Source organism: Schistocerca serialis, chromosome 4, assembly GCF_023864345.2.
Source record: "Schistocerca serialis cubense isolate TAMUIC-IGC-003099 chromosome 4, iqSchSeri2.2, whole genome shotgun sequence".
In the NCBI taxonomy this organism is placed as follows: Eukaryota; Metazoa; Arthropoda; class Insecta; order Orthoptera; family Acrididae; genus Schistocerca; species Schistocerca serialis.
Window position 1 is genome coordinate 276,263,025 of NC_064641.1, and position 20,519 is coordinate 276,283,543.

The following is a 20,519-nucleotide window of genomic DNA, read 5'->3' on the forward strand; positions in this document are numbered from 1 at the left end:
ATTAGTAAACTACACAATACATATTATGTAGTAACCCACTTCCATTACGTCTTATCTATAGGAGCAGTATCTGCAATTATAGGAAGTGTTATTCAACGATCCCCACTATTTACAGGGTTAACCAATAAGTAACACATGATTAAAAATTCAGTTCGCGATTATATTCATTGGGGTAAACATGACATTTTCCCCTCAACACCTCGTAGGATTATCAGGAATACCACGACGATATTCAGATTACCCAGCCGCATATACATCATGAAATGTAGTATCAAGAATTGGGAAATTGGCCTACAAGAAGTAAATAAACTATAGTCCATGTGCTGCTCGTAAGATTTTTTAATGTTTACTCTCTCTCTCTCGGCACACAAACTGTTAAGCCTAGAAAAAAAGGGTCGCTTTTTGTAGGAAATTTAAAAACCCAGCGGCCACATTTATCGAGTTATTCAAGAAAAACATAAAAAAGCGACGTTCGAATGCATCCCCAGTGGTAAGGGCTTCTCACGTGTTGTTCAAGGCACTCCCTGTCATCATTATACCGAAATGTGCTACTACACAAATTTCTTCCAGTTTCGACATTTTTCTGGTCTTTACTGGCTGGGCTATTACGTCACTGGCTTGATTGTGAACTCTCACACTGAAAAATTGACGTTTGTGGAAAATTCACGGCACAGATTTTTGAATTTTAACTTCATGAAACCTTAAATAATTCATCACAATCTAAGAAGAACAGTGATGTCTATACTTACAACACTAGAGGGAAAAATGATCTTTGTAATCCGTTATTAAAACTGGTAGCGGTTCAGAAAACAGTTCAGTATGCAACAATAGGAAGTACTGATCATTTGCCCAATAACATAAAATGCCTGACAAGTAGCAAAGCAAGTTTTAGATCAAATTTAAAATCATTTTTCCTGAACAACTCCTATTAAAACAAAAAAACTTGCTTTTATTTATCATTTATTTATTTATTTATACATTTATTTTACCTGGCAAGATTAGGGCCTTCAGGCCCTCTCTTACACCTAACCAGGCATACTCAGATTCAACAAATTTCAGTTTCTACAGAACATTAAGGACATATAACATGTTATACAGTATTAATGTTAAAGAAAAAAAATAGAGATTATAAAAGTAGTACAATGATAATTATAACAATTAAAAAATAATTATAAAAATCTAGAATAATAATAATAATAATAATAATAATAATAATAATAATAGTAATAATAATAGTAATGACCATGTATATGAAAGTAAACATATTTTTCTTTTATGAATGTCAGTCCTATTGACAGTTGGGAATTTTCTCGTTATATTCTTGCAGCTTGTGAGTTATTCTCATCAAGCAGAGACATAAGACGATAGAAGGGGGTGAAAGAGATATAGAAGAGGTAGATCGGTTGGAGGAAGAGAAATAGAATGGTAAAATTCGAAGCTGTGATGGAGAGGAGAAAGAAAGAGATGAGAGGGGCACAACAATGGTGGCTATACCGTCCCTAATATGTAAGTCTTGAGTTCCCTCTTGAATGTTGAGTGGTTCTGGATAAGACGCAGATCACAGGGGAGCGCGTTCCATAGTCGTGTGGCTGAGATGGAGAATGACATGGAGAAAGATTTTGTGTTATGTAAAGGTACAGCCAAGATGCTAGACGTATCCGATCTGGTATTGCGGTTGTGGAATGATGATAGGTGTTTAATGTGAGAAGATAAGTATTGGGGGCACCAGTGGCTAAGAAATCGATGAAGTAAGCACATCACGTGGAGATCGCGTGCCTTATGTGGGCGTATCCAACCTAGCTGGGAGTATGAAGGACTGATATGATCATACAACCGTATATTGCGTACGTATCTAACGCAAGCATTCATCACTAGCTCGAGGCATTTCGAATTTTCACTATTTGTGCCGTGTTGAACTACATCACAGTAGTAAAGATTAGGCAAGACTAGTGTTTGGACTAATTTTTGTTTCACATGGGTTGGAAATATTTTTCTAAATTTTTGAATTGCATTTATGGAGGAGAGCAATTTCCGGCAAGCTGTGACTGTTCTTCCCAGTTCAGGTGTTCATCCAAGATTATTCCAAGGTCTTTTACTGTTTTTTGGTATGGTAGTTGGGTACCATTGAGGAGTATTTGAGGGACTGTTTCGCGAAAGCACAGGCTGATTAACTTTGGATGAGATATAAGTATGACCTGGGATTTCTTGGGGTTTAGTTTCAGACCTAGGTTCTGTGCCCATCGAGAAACAGAGCAAAGATCTGCATTCATACTCGCTACTGCATCAGCAATGTTCTTGGGGCTTGCACTTATGTACAGTTGGATGTCGTCGGCATATAGATGGTAGTTGCAGGAGTGAATCACTGAAGAAATATCATTAATGTACAGTGAGAAGAGTAATGGACCAAGGACGGAGCCTTGGGGAACTCCAGAGCGCACGTTTTTCCATGATGACTTTTCCGACCCACAAATGACTTGTTGACTTCTGTTTTTGAGGTAGCTGTCGAACCAGTGTATTGCGCTGTTTGAGAAATTCAGCTGCTTCATTTTAATTAGTAATATATCAAAGTCAACTGTATCAAAAGCCTTACTAAAGTCAACCAGTGTTAGGACGGTAGTTCACGTCTGTCCACATCATTTTTAATGTCATCAGTTACTTTGATTAATGCAGTTGCTGTACTATGGTGCTTTCGAAAGCCTGACTGATATTTGTCGTGGATGTTATGAGTTTTGAGGTAATCCGTCAGCTGTTCATGGACGATGTATTCTAGGGCTTTAGATATTGCAGGTAGTATGCTGCTCGGCCCGTAGTCACCTGGCGACTTAGGGTTGTCAGTCTTGGGTATAGGTTCAATTAAACTTTGCTTCCACTCAGTAGGATATGTACTACTGACAAGGGACAGGTTGAAGATGTCTGTGATAACTGGAGTAATAGTGTCTACGACGTTCTTAATCAAAGTGTAGTTACATGACTAAGACTTGAGTAATAACATATTCATCAATATTAACACAAATGACGTATAAAAACTTTGTAAACTAACAAGTTGCCCATAATTTCGATGAAAAAACCATTCAAATGATCCGTGGAACATGTGACTAAGCATCCAACTATCGATTGTGTTGTAATTCTTATACTGTATTTTATTCACTAGGGAAGTGTGAAACGAGGACAAGAATCACGCTAATTTTTTGAAGTTTCCTTCTCGATATAAAATATTTTTGATTTTATTGTTCTGTTTTTAATTTTTACAGCAGACTAAATATAGAACTTTCAAATCTCGAAACTAGTAGGTACGCAACGTAAACCTATTACTCCTCTTTCTATGTTCTTCCAAAGTAGGATAAAAGCAGACAAAAGTACAAGATTATTGATGTGAGTTAAAATGACAAGGTACTTTCCTTTTATTTATTCTTATTAGTGAATGGCGAGACGTGAGAGAAAGCTAGTTCCTTCAAGTAAGTGAGCAATTCTGATCTCATCCCTGTAAAAAAAAAAAAAAGAAAAAAAGAAAAAAAAAAAAGAAAAAAAAAATTGTCAATCTCTATTGTCGAGTACTGTGACATCTTCAGTAATCGACCACTTGGTACCGAACATGTTTGCAGTATGCCCAAGGGTCAGAATGAGTGGAAGAAAGAATAGTCCTGAGCGTTGACATCATAAAAAGTAATTTTTAAAAATGTTCAAATGTGTTTGAAATATTATGGGACTTAACTGCTAAGGTCATCATTCCCTAAGCTGACACACTACTTAACCTAAATTACCCTAAGGACAAACACACACACCCATGCCCGAGGGAGGTCTCGAACCTCCACCGGGATTAGCCGCACAGTCCATGACTGCACCGCCTCAGATCGCTCGGCTAATCCAGCAATTTTCACATTGTTCATAAACTTTTGATTTTTACGAGCTTGTGTGTACTGTTCTGCAATATATTTAGATTTCTGTAAGAAATTCAGCTTGTATGAAGTTTTTCGAAGTGTACCATAAAGAAATGTTGGTATAATATTTATCAGAGATATCTCAGGCTATGAGATAAATTACAATGGACAAAAATTTCCATTTATTTTCATTATTATCACTCACATTTGGGCTCTGTTGTTCCATGAAATTCATAGTAAAGGGTATTTCCACGGTTTTGTTTAAGCTTTCCTTTGTGCCCGCTTTACTTTCATTCGGAATGCGTCATTTTCCATTCGTCAGACAAAGTCGTTCCAGTCTTTTTTCGTTTTTATGAGAGGCCTACTGTCCAGGTGCGAATTTTCAGCCGAGAAATGTTGATCTGGGTAATGCCTACTACCTAAAGGTCTTCATTTACTGCAGCGCTCCATTTTTATTGTTTCAGTTTTAGCTTGACTGTGTCTTTCCTAGATTTGCACTACTGTTTAGTAAATATGGTTAGTTCCATTCTCGTAATGTGTCCATAAAGCTTTCAGTTGCATTTTTTTATATATAAATAAATGTTGGTCTACTTTTCCATTTCTTTATTTGCTCTTAGTCTGCATATTCTTTCTTCAGCATAAATTGGTTTTATCGTTTTTCTAATTACTTTTCGTTCTTTCTTTTGGGTTCCTTCACTGGCTATCTTGCTTTTTAAAATGAGTGTTTCATCCCCATGAAGACACTGTAATTTGATGAGTGTGTGGAGTGTTTAACTTTTGTGTCTATAGAGATCGGTTTTATTTGTATTACTTGCTGAGAAACCCAGCATTACTCAGGCATTTATTTACTTCTATATTTGAGAATTCATGCACTATGTGATCAAGAGTGTCCGGACACCTGGCTGAAAATAACTTACAAGTTCGCGGCGCCCTCCGTCGGTAATACTGGGATTCAATAAGGTGTTGGCCCACCCTTAACCTTCATGACGAGAGTGGTCTCGTAGGCTATACGTTCAGTCAGGTGCTGGAAGGTTTCTTTGGGAAATGGCACCCCATTCCTGATGAGAGGTGTCGATGTCGGTCGGTAAGGCCTGGCATGAAGTCGGCGGTCCAAAACATCCTAAACGTATTCTGTAGGATTCAGGTCAGAACTGTGTGCAGGCCAGTCCATTACAGGGATGTTATTGTCGTGTAAGCACTCCGCCACAAGCCGTGCATTATGAACAGGTACTCGATCTTGTGGAAAGATGCAATCGCAGTCCCCGAATTGCTCTTCAACAGTGGGAAGTAAGAAGGTGCTTAAAACATCAGTGTAGGTCTGCGTTGTGATAGTGCCATGCAAAACAACAACGGGTGCAAGCCACAGCCATGAGAAACACGACCACTCCATGACAGCACCGCCTCCGAATTTTACTGTTGGCATTACATACGCTGGCAGATGACGTTCACCGGGCATTCTCCATACCGACACCCAGCCATTGGATAGCCACATTGTGTACCATGGTTCGTCACTCCACACAACGTTTTTCTAGTGTTCAACCGTCCAATGTTTACCCTCCTCACACCAAACGAGGCGTCTTTTGCATTCACCGGCGTGGTGGGTGGCTTATGAGCAGCAGGTCGACCATGAAATCCAAGTTTTCTCATCCCCCTCGTCTAACTGTCATAGTGTTTGCAGTGGATCCTGATGCAGTTTGGAATTCCTGTGTGATGGTCTGGATAGATGTCTGACTATTACACGTCACGACTCTCTTCAACTGTCCGCGGTCTCTATCAGTCAACAGAGGAGGTCTTCCTGTACGCTTTTGTGCTGTACGTGTCCCTTCACGTTTCCATTTCACTATCATATCGGAAACAGTGGACCTAGGGATGTTTAGGAGTGTGAGAATCTTGCGTACAGACTTATGACGTAAGTGACGGCCAATCACCTAACCACGTTCGAAATCTGTGAGTTCCGCGGAGCGCCCCATTCTGCTCTCTCACGATGTCTAATGACTACTGAGCTCGCTGGTATGGAGTACCTGGCAGCAGGTGGCAGCACAATGCACCTAATATGAAAAACGCATGTTTTTGGGAGTGTCCGGATACTTTTTATCACATAAAGTATTTATGTTTGGCTTATAAAACTTTTTTGAGTACAGCGTTTGAAATAGTATGGTTGTCGACATGAGCAAAGAGATTGCTTCACTAACACAGGAGAGAGCCGTGACGAGCTGGAAAAAAAAGTGTCCACGCCCGCAACATGCAGCATCTGGCTTTGTCCTTCGTTTAATTGTCATGCCATAACATAACTGAATGAGAACTGTACACGTTTAAAGCGAAATGGTAAATTGTTAGGAACAAGCGGGATTCGGTTTATAAAAAACGCGCACACCTACGCCACTTTATATCAAAAGCTCCGCTTCCATGGCTTTACGTTGGAGAGAAGTAACTTTAAGCCTCTGTGAATGAAGGGTTTTGAGGAGCGAGATAATACATGACCCTCTCGATCAGAGTTATGTCACGCCTCGCTTTCGGAAGGAGCTCCCAAGGAACTAGGTAAAGCCATGTGTTTTTGAGCCACAGCACGTCTCGCCTCACAGTTTTCACTTTATACTTGAGACCACGTAGTCCTCAGTCTGTTAACTGTTCTGGTGTATTCAGAAAGACTTGACCGTTTTCTAGGCTTTTTATTCTGAAAAAAAATCAAAATGTAATAAGCTGACAAGCAAACCACAATGAAAGCTCAATAAATTCGTTTTTCACAGCAAATCTGTCGAAAGAACCAGAGCAATATCGTTAAGTTTTTTAACACGGAAAGCGGAATTAGTAAATCCGTGTATCCTAGCTAAGTAAATTCTATGTCAGTTTGCATTCGCAAGGAAAAGATTGCGGAGCTAATTTCTGTCACTGACGTAAACTTCGGAAACTAATTCTGTCATTAAGGTAAAAAAAGAAAGAAGTCAAATTTAAATAAAACCTGTAGAAAGAAACAAAGCAATGTCATCAAGTTTTTAGCACAGAGAGAAAATGTATTCGTAAAGATAAGGCTGCGGCGCTTAATTCTGTCACTAACGTAAACTACCGGAAACACATATTTTACTGAAGTGAAAGAAAAAAACAAATAGCGGCATCTGTTCCCTTTATGTTGTACAACGGAACTAACACCTCAACCTGTTGGTTATTTGGTGAATTACACCATGGTGATTAAACACCCGAGCAACTGATAAAGCTTTAGATTACGATATCTTTTTTTTTGTCATCACATTTTGATGAAATAAAACCTACTTGTTGCCCCAAGCTATGCTCAAGTTATCTGTGAGGAGCCCATGAAAATTTATCTAGTAATTTTGGAGAATAGCGTGTTGAAACAGACAGATACGACGGTTTTATGGTTATATTATTAATGTAGGCGGATGTAAATATAGATTTTCGAATATGCATTGCTTACAGTTTTTCACTGCGTGGGTTCCGCTAAAACTATGTGCTATTCGCGAAGGAAAGCGAAATGCTGTATTTCTTTTCCTAAACGTTTTTGTCAGATCAACTCGCATGGGAGCGGACATCACATAGTTTGCTTGGTTTATTTTCCTTCTCCGTTGGCGGAATGGTTTCCCGGAAATGCCTCGGTGACAGCTGAAGACGTTGCAATGTGTGTGAGATATGCCTGTAATTTGCAGAGATTGCGCTTTCTTTGTTTTAAAAACAGATTCTTGACTCTGCTTATCAAGAACTTAATACTAATCCTGCTTCCTCCATTTGTGTGTTTTGAACAAATTGGAGATCTGTCCCAGCCAGTGCTCACTTCGCTTTCCAGGTTCTTAACCGCAGATGGCAGAACAGCATGAACAGTCAAGATACAGAGATAGCCCAGGGATGTCTCCACGACACACACACATGTGCTCCGCTAGCACGTTTCCTGCCTGTTCGGAAGAGAAAGTAGCAGGGTACTCAGCACAGGCTTGTGGAATTGTTGTGAGAAAATAGCTCGCTAAATTTCACGGAAATTGATGCAAATGATACCAAAATTCTGCATTTAGAACTGCAACGAAATGTTGACGAACAAACGTGAAAAGCGAAAAGAAAGATACGTACATTGTAAGCACCCACTATATGTGTTTTTATATGAAATTTAGCCAAATGTACTTCCCACTCTATAAAAAAAAATCCATGTGTTACCAAAATTATGTTCCCACGAACAGTTATCCAACTTCGTATACTAAGCTTTGACTATACAGAACGTAATTTGAACTGAACTGTGGATCATCTGAACACAACTTGTCTTTATATCAAGAGCGACATTAAAGTAAAACACTTATCTGCCCCAGATCAAAATTTCTGCTTACCTCGCATCTTGGCAACATTGCTGCAGATTTCTCGAAAGCACAACAGCAAAGAGCAAGCAGGCAGCGGCTGAGCTAGATTTCTATTTTTAAATAAAGTTTCCAAACAATATTCAAACTATTGCATACCGTATGATAAATCATCTTAAAACAGTGGGATGAGGAAAGTAACTTTTTCAACGAAATGATATTCCAAGACAACAATTTTAGAATGAAGTATGCATTCTAAAAGACTGAGTCAAATTTCGCGTGATCTTCACACATAACGTTGGTCTGAACAGCACTATACCTAAAAAAGTGAACAATGATTTGAAAAGGGTAAAGTGTTAACAGAGAATTTCTATAACAACCACACAGCTTAATCAGTTAATATGTTAATGCATGACTCAGAGAAGTGGGGTGGTCTTCTTCTCAGCTCTGAGCAACTGAACAGAGTTAACTAAGGGCCGATAATAATGTCTACAAATTATATACATATTGCTGCAGTCTTACAGTAAACTGTGCCACAACAAGAGCAAAGATTGATTAACAGTAACATAATTGGCCCGTCTCTGACGTGCACATAGATAACTTACAAAAATCAAAATGACATACCCGCCTTACAATACTAGCTGACGCGTTGCGAAAAATCGGCCTGCCCGCGGTAACTCTGATAGTCAGCAAGGGGGTTAAGGGGTTAACGAATAAGATTCAATTTCTTCGATCTACAGGGTGTTACAAAAAGATACGGCCAAACTTTCAGGAAACATTCCTCACACATAAAGAAAGAAAATATGTTACGTGGACATGTGTCCGGAAACTCTTACTTTCCATGTTAGAGCTCATTTTATTACTTCTCTTCAAATCACATTAATCATGGAATGGAACACACAGCAACAGAACGTACCAGCGTGACTTCAAACACTTTGTTACAGGAAATGTTCAAAATGTCCTCCGTTAGCGAGGATACATGCATCCACCCTCCGTCGCATGGAATCCCTGATGCGCTGATGCAGCCCTGGAGAATGGCGTATTGTATCACAGCCGTCCACAATACGAGCACGAAGAGTCTCTACATTTGGTACCGGGGTTACGTAGACAAGAGCTTTCAAATGCCCCCATAAATGAGAGTCAAGAGGGTTGAGGTCAGGAGAACGTGGAGGCCATGGAATTGGTCCGCCTTTACCAATCCATCGGTCACCGAATCTGTTGTTGAGAAGCGTACGAACACTTCGACTGAAATGTGCAGGAGCTCCATCATCCATGAACCATATGTTGTGTCGTACTTGTAAAGGTACATGATCTAGCAGCACAGGTATGAAATCATGGCGGTGAATTGAGGAAGTACAGTACATACTGACGAAACTAAAATGAGCTCTAACATGGAAATTAAGTGTTTCCGGACACATGTCCACATAACATCTTTTCTTTATTTGTGTGTGAGAAATGTTTCCTGAAAGTTTGGCCGTACCATTTTGTAACACCCTGTATACCATTTTAGATGAGAAACTAGCATTCAGTAACAGAAAAGCCCCCTTATAATCCTTTCATTAATAATTTAAAATACGCAACTATTTGTGTAATTGCTAACATGAGGAAAGAGGTAACAGAACTAAAAAAAAAAAATGGCTCTGAGGACTGAGGGGCTTAACATCCGAGGTCATCAGCCCCTAGAATTTAGAACTACTTACACCTAACTAACCTAAGGACATCACACACTTCCATGCCCGAGGCAGGTTTCGAACCTGCGACCGTAACGGTCGCGCGGATCCAGACTGAAGCGCCTATAACCGCTCGGCCACAATGGCCGGCAACAGAACTCAAATCAGAGGACGTAACAAGTATAGTGATGCTGTCCGTTAATGCATGAAACCTGCCTATTCACAGTTTAGCTGCGGTTTAGCTGCGGATCGGGAGAGACAGCTTTAGAAGGGTCGCAATGTCCCAGGTGGATCTGTTTCTCGGGTGACATCCATTAACTAATCCACGTTACAAGTCACTGAACTCTCCTCAGCTACCCATTCTGTTGATATTGGTTCTTTACTGACAACACAGAACTCCTCACCTCGTTTTTTACTAATGTGAGTGTCTTTCGTGACATCTAGTGATCAGTTCCGCACTACATGGAGGCTTCGGGACAATTTTGATCAGATGGTGTATATGGTCTCTCCCGTAAACCGTATGATCTCGTACAAAATTCTCCGTAGCACCGGTAAGTGTTCCGCTACTGTGACTACCCCTGACTGGACGCTTGCTGCCGATCACCCTGTGAACTTGCATCATTCCGAAGTAGCCGCCGCTATCTTAGTGGGATACAAGAACGATAGAGATACAGAGATGCTCTGTAAGCCTACATAGGAATTGTTGGAGAGAGAAAGACGATGTTTTCGTAGAAATGGTTCCAATGGCTCTGAGCACTATGGGGCTTAACTTCAGAGGTCATCAGTCCCCTAGAACTTAGAACTACTTAAACCTAACTAACCCAAGGACACCACACACATCCATGCTCGGGGCAGGATTCGAACCTGTGACCGTAGCGGTCACGCGGTTCCAGACTGCAGCGCCTAGAACCGCTCGGCCTTTCGTAGAAATCTATTGAGGAAATTTAGCGATTAATTTGCCACAGATCGCAGGATTCTGTTCCCTTCGACACTCATCTCGGCTTAAGGACCGTAAAGGCAAAACAACGCAAGCTAGAGCTCGTATAGATGTACACACGCAAACATTTCTACCCGCTCTATTCGCGAAATGGTCAGGGAAGGTAATGATTAGCAGTAGTATGAAGTAGCCTCCGTCTTTCACTGAACAGCATGCGAAATATGCATGTTTGTAGATGTAGAAGTCAGGCAAGTTTTAACTGTCTATAGGAGCCACGGAAGTCGAGGTACAATAGTCACAAAATCAATAATGAGCACCCTGGAACTATGATCCGAAACGAGTGCCATTACAACATCTTGTTTTATAGTTTCTACCATGATTAATGTAACTGGGCCAAAGGTCTATTAGCATATCGCTTTGGTCAACAGTTTCAGCATATTGGACCAGTAACGCATATCCTTTCCAGAGCGAAAAATTTTTTTTTGTGTCAATGATAGATTGCGACATTACTAACTGCGCTAGTTGAATGGTTCAAATCCACATCCGTGGGTGCTGTTTCGTGATACTTCTCACTGCGTCGAAATGTATACCCTACTGCTCCCATGTGGACGTTATTCGCAGCGTTCGTCAATACATGGTTAACTCGCGAATGGTAAACTCACGAAAACAGCCTAGACTCGTACGAACTAGCCTCGCCTGATAGACTCTAAATCTGATAAATCTAAAGCTACTAATGGCTGGCGGTGGACCTGAGCGGCCGCTGGACCTCCTGAAGAAATCTTCTCACGTGGAACGACAATTCTTGAATTAATTTGTGGTGTTTTCCCGAAAGGAGGAACAAATTTTTGGGTCCGCGACTATATCTAATGAATAAGTGAAGTAACTGTACCTAGGACTTTGTCGATTATTTCCTGTGGGACACAGCAACTGGATTGTTTACCGAATGAATATTTCACTCTACAGTAAAGCGTACTCTAATTAGGCTTCCTGAAAGATTAAAACGGTGTGGCGGACCACTTTTCACGCAGAACGGTAGGCTTTCATACATCACATTAGAGTCAGTTACTGTGATTAGGAACTATCATTCTGTCAACAGCAAAATAAAAGATTAATTTATGAAACAAATCAATTTTTTATTATATTTATCTTATTCAAAGTACAAAGTCTTAAAACTGTGCCACGTTGTAGAACAGAATTGTACTTCATATATAAATATCGAGCATCGGCAATGACACCACACTTGACATTGGTATAATAGTGCTGCGGTCACCAATCGGAGAATAATTTTGCTGTGTACATAACACGTACACGAAAATGACAGATCTAGTTCATATCAGCCAAACCAGAAACAAATATAATTCAGACATTACTCTAAATACGAATGTTTGAACAAAACGCAAAAGTGATTAGCATAAAGAAAAAAATAACTAGCGCTGGTGACACACGCTAAACAAAATTTGCTACTTCGACTTGGTATGTATATTTGGAAAGATAAAACAACGGCAGTCACAAAAGTTTGTATGACAGAAATTCATGTGTAATGCAAGCTTATACACTATTTGAGATTACGAGCTAAAATTGGGGAAGGAACAACAGGGCTCCCTAAAAGAGGTTTTATCACGAATTATATTTCAGAAGCAGAGCCGAAATACACCACAGTTCGTAACACGTAAGTGAATATGAAAAATGCCCATCAAGTAACATTTCAAGTAAAAAGTGTCCAGAAAGATCGTTACGAATCCTTTGAGTACCGCTATTGCAAGATATAGACATCTGGTGGTACAATGAGTTAATGCTACCATTGTAATGCATTGTAGATGTCGCAGCGTTCAAAGCAACAGTCAGCAAGCAGATAGTGCTACATGGTTCTAGGAGATTATGTCATGTAGTTTTTGTAGTGATTATGTTGAGGAGGTCATTGTTATTATAATTTAAATCTGAGTTTGTGCTACTGCTGTTCTGAGTTATTTCTAAATGAAACAGTTGGAGCAGTATTTACTTTTGATATAAATTTACTAAATTTGAGCCGGCCGCTGGTGGCCGAGCGGTTCTGGCGCTACAGTCTGGAACCGCGCGACCGCTACGGTCGCAGGTTCGAATCCTGCCTCGGGCATGGATGTGTGTGTTGTCCTTAGGTTAGTTAGGTTTAAGTAGTTCTAAGTTCTAGGGGACTTATGACCTCAGCAGTTGAGTCCCATAGTGCTCAGAGCCATTTTAACCATTTTGAACTAAATTTGAGCCCCATTCTCGCTTTTTATTAAGGACTATAATTTATTTAGGCATTACGAGTTCATGAAAGTCGAGATGTGGCACTGTGTCTAGGAAAACTGCGAAATTAGTTCCAAAAATGTCTCACGAAATGATGGATGGTTTGTAAACTGTGCGTCTCAATGGTTCCAAAGTGCAACCACACCTTTACAACAATTGATTCGTTACTTTCTGCCAATTTTTTCTTGTATTCATTGCTTACTATCATTATAAAGGGCACTTTTGTGGAGAAAGTACATTTTTTAATATATTTTTGTGGCTAAAAGTGTTAAAGTGAATACTCACCAACAGCTGTTCCATCAACATGTTAACATACTGGAAGAAAAATAAGGCAGAAGGCAGTTCGCAAAACGTGCTTTAGGAAATGCTTGCAAAATTACATCGAATAGAAAGACGAATCAACTCCAAGAATAAATCAACTAGTTGACGCATAGTTTCGAGGGTTAGAAATGCTTTGAAAATGAAACAGCTTACACTTCAGCTGTTTTCAAAGTATTTCTTTTAGTATCTCAATTTGCACGAAAGAAAATCTGCCGGCACATATTTGCTTTGAGAGCGAAGTAGATTAAAGCAGAAAAAAAAGATTTACCTAGATATCGTATTTCTGTACGAACACGTAGCATAACAGCCAAAATACAGTATTAACTACACAGTCTTCAATTTCAAATTTTATTCTGTCGCACTGACAAGCAACTGCGCTAGAAAACAGCTGATGGAAAGAGAATTTTTGTCGTTATGGCAAATGAAACAGAGTCCGAATTCCTTCACGCACTGTACTGACCGTCGGCGTGGTAACAGATCACAGAATGAGCAAGTCGTGGGAAACTAAAGCAAATAATCTTGGACATGATGTGTTTCCATAGCCGATTAATACGAATGTTAAGAAAACCACTAAAACCGTTATTTTAGGTGCATTTATTAATCTGCAGCCAGTTCTGTTGTGAGAATGTTCGGTTGGAATGAATTCAGTTTCAGTTTAAATTAAAGGTGATGAAAAGGTTTCCGTTCGAGGACTGCACAGTCTAGAATCGGTATCCCAATCAGGCAAAATCGGCTTGAGCAACGAGACAATCATCTCACCTATGCACCAGGTTGAAGATACCCGTTTGGTAAGACACCGTGTCCTGCTGTGTGAAGAGGTCCGTAGTTGCCTGCTTCAAATCCTTACCCGACAGGAACAGTAGACCGTTTAAAGCCTTTTTTAACCGACCGAGGGAGTGATAATCGCGTGGTGAGAGATCAGAATTACATGGCGAGCGCTCGAGTGTCTCCCACTTCAGTTGGCGTAACTTATACGTTTTGAAATACGCGATATATGTACGTGCATTATCATGAACTTGGCGCACCATTTCACAAGGTGGTTTTCGCTCGGCATATTGTCCCACGTACAATCTTCTTTCTCCGATGGACGTCTTCTGGTGTTCATCCTTCGACAGCAAAGAAAATGCTTTTGATGCACCGCCGTGCCAAGAGTGTACTGCATCTTGTGTTTACGTTAGCACTCTTTTGTCGTCAATACGTAGCTGTTGTGAGATACATAAACGTGTGCAAGGAAGTACAAGAAATGAATTACCGCTTTGGGTTTGCGTGCTGTTGAATAATGTACAGCTGCAACGAAAATCCTGTAACCCATGGCAATCCCACAGTGTAAAATTTTGAACAGGGAGCAGTACAATACGCTTGTCTTATTTAGCGCAAGCTTAGGGTGCAGTGGATTTGGATAAGGATTTGTGCAAGCGTGGACTTATTTTCAAGTAGCATTTGTTAAGAAGCATATATTAACGAATAAATCTCAAACGAAATCAACTAAAATGTTTGACAGCTAATATGAAAATTGTGGGCTCTTGTCCACTCGTCGCTAACAGGGTGCCAACGGAATGCAGCCTTCTCGGAATGATACACAACAATTTCAAACAAATAACATTGATAGTTTTATTTCCAGAAATCAAACTGACAATAGTTTCTTTACAGCAAACGTCGCTACACAGTGTCCGAGGAAACACTTGATACTGACAGGACTTTCTCATTTCGTCCAACGCTGGGCTGCTAGTACAATGTCGGAGAGCCCTGGCAGTAGTGACAGTGTAAGGGAAAATAAGCAGAAGATATGAATTGAAGTTTGTGTTGGGGAACGCACTCAACTCGGATAGTTCGTGCAGTGGTGTAATGGTTAGCATTTCTGCCTAGCAAGCAAGAAGACCCGGGTTCGAGTCCCGCCTTGCAGCGTTGCTCTTGGGGGGCGAAAAGAAAAAAGATTTGTTATTTTATTATTATTTTTTTTGAAAAATGTCGAAAAAGTGAATATTTTGGTGGGCCACTTGGTAACAGAATCAGGGATTGATTGCATTATTATAATAACGTACGTTGAGCATCAAATACCCGAATAAGAGCAGCAGATCGATTTATTTGAGATCGTTCGGAAGGAACATTATCATTTCTGTGCATTTTCATAGTCGCGATGTAGTCATACCCGGAACGACACTAAGGGACCAGAAAATTTACAGACTTTAAAAGAAATGCAACACTACACAATTAAAAAAAAGGAGTTGATTCAGAAATAATAGAAAAGCGATAATGTTCCTTCTGCCTCATGCTGCATTCGGCCCATCAGCTTGATCGTAATTTCTGGTGATGAACTAACACAAAATAATTATCATTCAAGTGAATGAGGAGATGGAAATCATCAAGGTTAATTTATTAAAATAAACATACTTATCTTTAACAGTCGTTTTTTATTGCTACGTACCTTTTCATATTAAATTACAATAAATGACCATTGTGGTTTAATTCTTTATACATAACAGTCAAAATGTCTTCTTGATGCCGTCTGTTCGTAATCAGTTACAAGAAACTACATGTTTTCTGATTGGAAAAATAACAATTAGCACATTTATTGTATATTTTCACATAAAACATAAAATACCGATGCGGAACGCAGCAAGTCCGCGTCCGCCTTTCATGTAATACAAACAGTAAAAGGTGAGTCGCCCAAAGCCTCATTTGTCTTGAAACAACAGAATTCTTTTTTGTATCGTTAATTGATACATGTACACAGAGATTTACAGGCACCGCGAAAGAAAGGCAAAGATAAAGAATAATAGATTCTGTCACTGCTATGCGATTGTTCATTTCTTTTACTTTACTATTGTTCGATAACTTAAGGCCATCAGGCGTTTGCTATTGAGCGTATATTAATGTTTGTGAGGCGAAAATTATTAATATTACAGCCTGCAGTACAAATTTTAACTCATTTCTTCTGGTTCGATCATTATCTTACAAATAATAGTATTAAAAAATTGTTATACGCAGATACAATAGTTTCAAACATTCACCTGGTTCCACCCCGCGATATACAAGCGGGGACAGACTAAGGATAAATGAACAGTCGTCATAATATTCACAATACCAGCCCATAGTAACTTTATAAATGGGAAGTCAGAGTAATATTGCATGCTAAATGAACAAACGTCACAACAGTTACAGTCTACAACCAAGAATCTCTACCTACTCAGCTAATATTACAAACAACGTAACTACAGGGAGCTACCTAATTTACTGACAACGGACAGCAGTAGAACATAGAAAAACTTATTATTATGAGCAATGATTGAACATGTTTTGATTCCACTGCTGATTAACACACATGTTAAGAGAAACAGTACAGCCGTTATTTTAGGTACATTTATTAAGACGTAGGAAGTTTTGTATCTGCGTGAATACAAAACACAATACAAAAAAATTGTTCAAATGGCTCTCAGCACTATGGGACTTAACATCTGAGGTCATCAGTCCCTTAGAACTTAGAACTACTTAAACCTAACTAACCTAAGGACATCACAAACATCCATGCCCGAGGCAGGATTCGAACCTGCGACGATAGCGGTCGCGCGGTTCCAGACTGAAGCGCCTAGGACCGCTAGGCCTCACCGGCCGGCAAAACACTATACAGAAATTACTCTGTTGTGCCCTCACGGCCATGCTGTGGAGTAGAAATTTCATGACTTGGACCATACATAAAAAGATCTGCTACAAGGTAACTGAAAGACATACGAACAGGATGAACGGTAGTGACACTTCCAGTCAAAGAAAATAATTACATTGAAGTCAAGGCGGATTATAATGATCCCTTCTTCGTTACAAACTGCGGAACGTGGTTTTGAATAGGGCGTGTCATCAGCCTGAACGGGAGTGCATGCCCTGTAACGTGCTCCAAGCTTGCCAAGAAGTTGGTAAAGATTTCCAGTGAGAGGGTGTTCCATTCATCCATCAGTGCGGTTGACAACCGCTGGACGCTTGCGGTCGCGCACTGACGTCAATAAGAATGAAGTCAGGGCCGAATGCACCCCTGCATCAGGTATTACCCCGTCCATCTCATATCTTTTGGCAAAACGCCTATCTCCCAACACTTCTAGAAAAATACGTACGAAGTAAAGACAGTTATCCGTGCGAGCTCTTATTTCTCTTATTTTCTCACGACGATCTCTACCTAGATGGGCGTCAACAACATATTATCGCTGCCATTGGAGAAAGTTGGTGAATGAAATTTCGAGAAGAGATCCCGCTGAAATAAAAAATTCCTTTGATTTAATTATTGCCACCCCAACTCGCGTATCATATCAGAGACACTCACATCCCTATTTTGACAATTCAAAACAATTTGCCTTTCCTACAAATTTTTTGATGTGATACATCAATCCTATCTGGTAAGAATCCCGTACCGCGCAGCAGTACTCCATAAGAGAACGTAAAAGCATAGAGTAGCCAGTCTGTTCATCAGATTTCTTGCGTCTTCTATGTGTTCTGCCGGTAAAACGTCGCCGTTGGTTTGCATTCACCCCAACACTTCCCATGTGATAGTTCCAGTTTAAGATGTTCCTAACTTAATCCCTAGATATTTAACTGAATCGACGACCCTTAAACCTGTATTATCTATCGCGTAACTGAAACTTAACAGATTCTTTTTTGTGTTCGTGTTGAGCGTCAAATGATACTTCTCCCAAATCTAGATATCTTGTCTAAATCATGTGGAAATTTTTATTGGTCCTCTGATGACTTTATTAGACAGTAAAAGACAGCTTCACCTGGAAACAATCTAAGAAAGCGGTCCATATTGTCTCTAAAATCGTTTATATAGATTAGAAACAGCAGAGGGCCTATAACGATCCTGGTGTATGCCAGGTATCAGTTCTGTTTCACTAGGACGACATCCCATCAATTACTACGAACTGTTTCCTTTATGACAGGAAATCACGAATCTAGTCGCACAACTAGACCATTCTGTATACGCGAGAAGTTTGATTAGAAGCCGCTTGTGAGCCATTGAGAGGAAATTCTGATGTACAATATATAAATTTGGAACCGATTTGATAATCGCTGTCGTTCGCGCTCACTACATTGTGTGAAGAAAGGGCTGGTTGAGTTTAACAAGCAACGATATTTTCTGAGTCCATGTTATGTGTCTATAGTCAGTTATCCTCGAGGTATTTCATAATGTGGATGTGTTCCAAAATCTGACAGAAAATTTGTCAGTGATATTGGTCTGTAATTTTGACATTATATCTATTTCCTTTCTCGTGTGCTGGTGTTACCTGTGCAACTTTCCAGTTGTTAAGTAAATATCTTCCGTCGATCGAGCGGCTGTATATCATAGTTAAATATGGTGCTATTTCACAGCACACTGAAAGGAACCTAGTTGCTATACAGTCTGGACGGGAGGTCTTACCTTTAAGTGACTTAAGCTGCTTCTGTAAAAATACTGACTGCTAAGTTTCTAATGTTTCCAGTCGTTATTTATTTAAATTCTGAAATATTTACTTCTACTTTGGTGAGAGAATTTCGAGAACTCTTGTTCAGTAACTCTGCTTTAGTGGAAGTTTCTCGGTAACGTTATCATTCATATCGTGCAGTGAAGGTAGAGTTTGTGTCTTTCCGGTGGTTTACTTTGCGAGGCGCCGGGGTGGAGAAGAGTTTTTACCTCTTTAATTCAGACGAATTTTGCATGAGAACGAGACATGCACTCGACCCCCTCCTTATCTACCAGCTAATTAATTATGTGCGCAATGGTAACGGAAGGAAATGATGATGGACCCTGCTAGTTGGTAAAATAAGTAGTGCACACTTACAATAATTTTATAAAAATCGTAATCTACTAACAAGAAGAGAACTTTATCATAATAAACAACAGCAAACGGGATTCTGTCTACATCTACGAAATGATATGCGGATTAAATATTACAATGAGATTTATTGTAGATTAGAACATAAATGCACATGATTTTCGACACACATAGTAGGTTAAAGGACAGGGTATATTGAAATATTATGAGAATAAGAGTTGGCTCGAGAACAAGAGGCTCCTACTCTCTGTGATGCAATAGATTGACGATAATGACTGGAGATCCTAATGAATCAACGCGCGTGCTGCTGAGGGATTCAGTATAAAATTGATAAGGTTCTACAGTGCCGGAGCCGCAAAATACTGTACAAGTTCTGAAATCTGCAGAACGTCGTCGGTAGGCAGCGTCCTGATGACGTAGGCGCCGACTTCTGCCGTGCAGCAACTCTGTCAACCCCTGTTCGCGAAGGCTGTCCGATAATTCTAAGTTCTTCCGAAAACGAGCGACCAAATCACAAGACCGTCCGACTCCGAGGAAGATCAAATCCCGAATCCCTCTGTGATGCGATGCAAAGCGAAGCCACCACTGCTCAACTCCCTACTCTCCTCGAAAACCGCGAATCAGCATTCAGTGCTGATTCCAAAATTCTCCCACACTGTCTCGCAACATCATTCGCGCCAATAGCGACAGTTCCCTCCAATTTCGAGCAGGGCTTTATGACGTCAACTAGACTCAGTTTAAGTTGACCAATCATGCCTCTGCTACTGCCGTTTGACCGGCTAAGAAAAAAACCTGCCTAGACCACCAGCCATTCGGCGCCAGACAGTTGCGCCCAGCAGGGCACAGCCCACTAGTGTCCTCAGAATCAAGAGGACAATGCAGTCAGTTGGTGCCAGGAATCTTCGTTCCGGCCGCGCCGGAACGGTAAACACATAAACCTGGGCGACACTCAGACGTCTCGCTGATCGTTTCGCCGTGCATACAACAGGCGAAACTCGACCGACGCCAGTCGTTCCGCTAGGCCCTTAAGCCTATTGTACGAACCCACAGAATCTAGGGAAGTGCAGCCCCCAACATGAAATGCCATGTGCCGCGTCCTCCGATGCTTGCTTCGCAAAAGGCAACCATGGAACTAAACCAACATGCATGGAAATCAAGTGAAAAGTAGTTTTTGAGCTCTCAGTACAAATACTCTCATTACAATAACCTTATTCGGTCTGTTACTACCTTGCAATGACATAGAACATTAATAAAATTGAGGAAAATGACAGGCGACATGCAAAAGAGAGCATGGAACCTCTCAACTTTGCATACGACCTGAAACTCTTTGAATATTCTGCCATTTTGGAAACTATTAA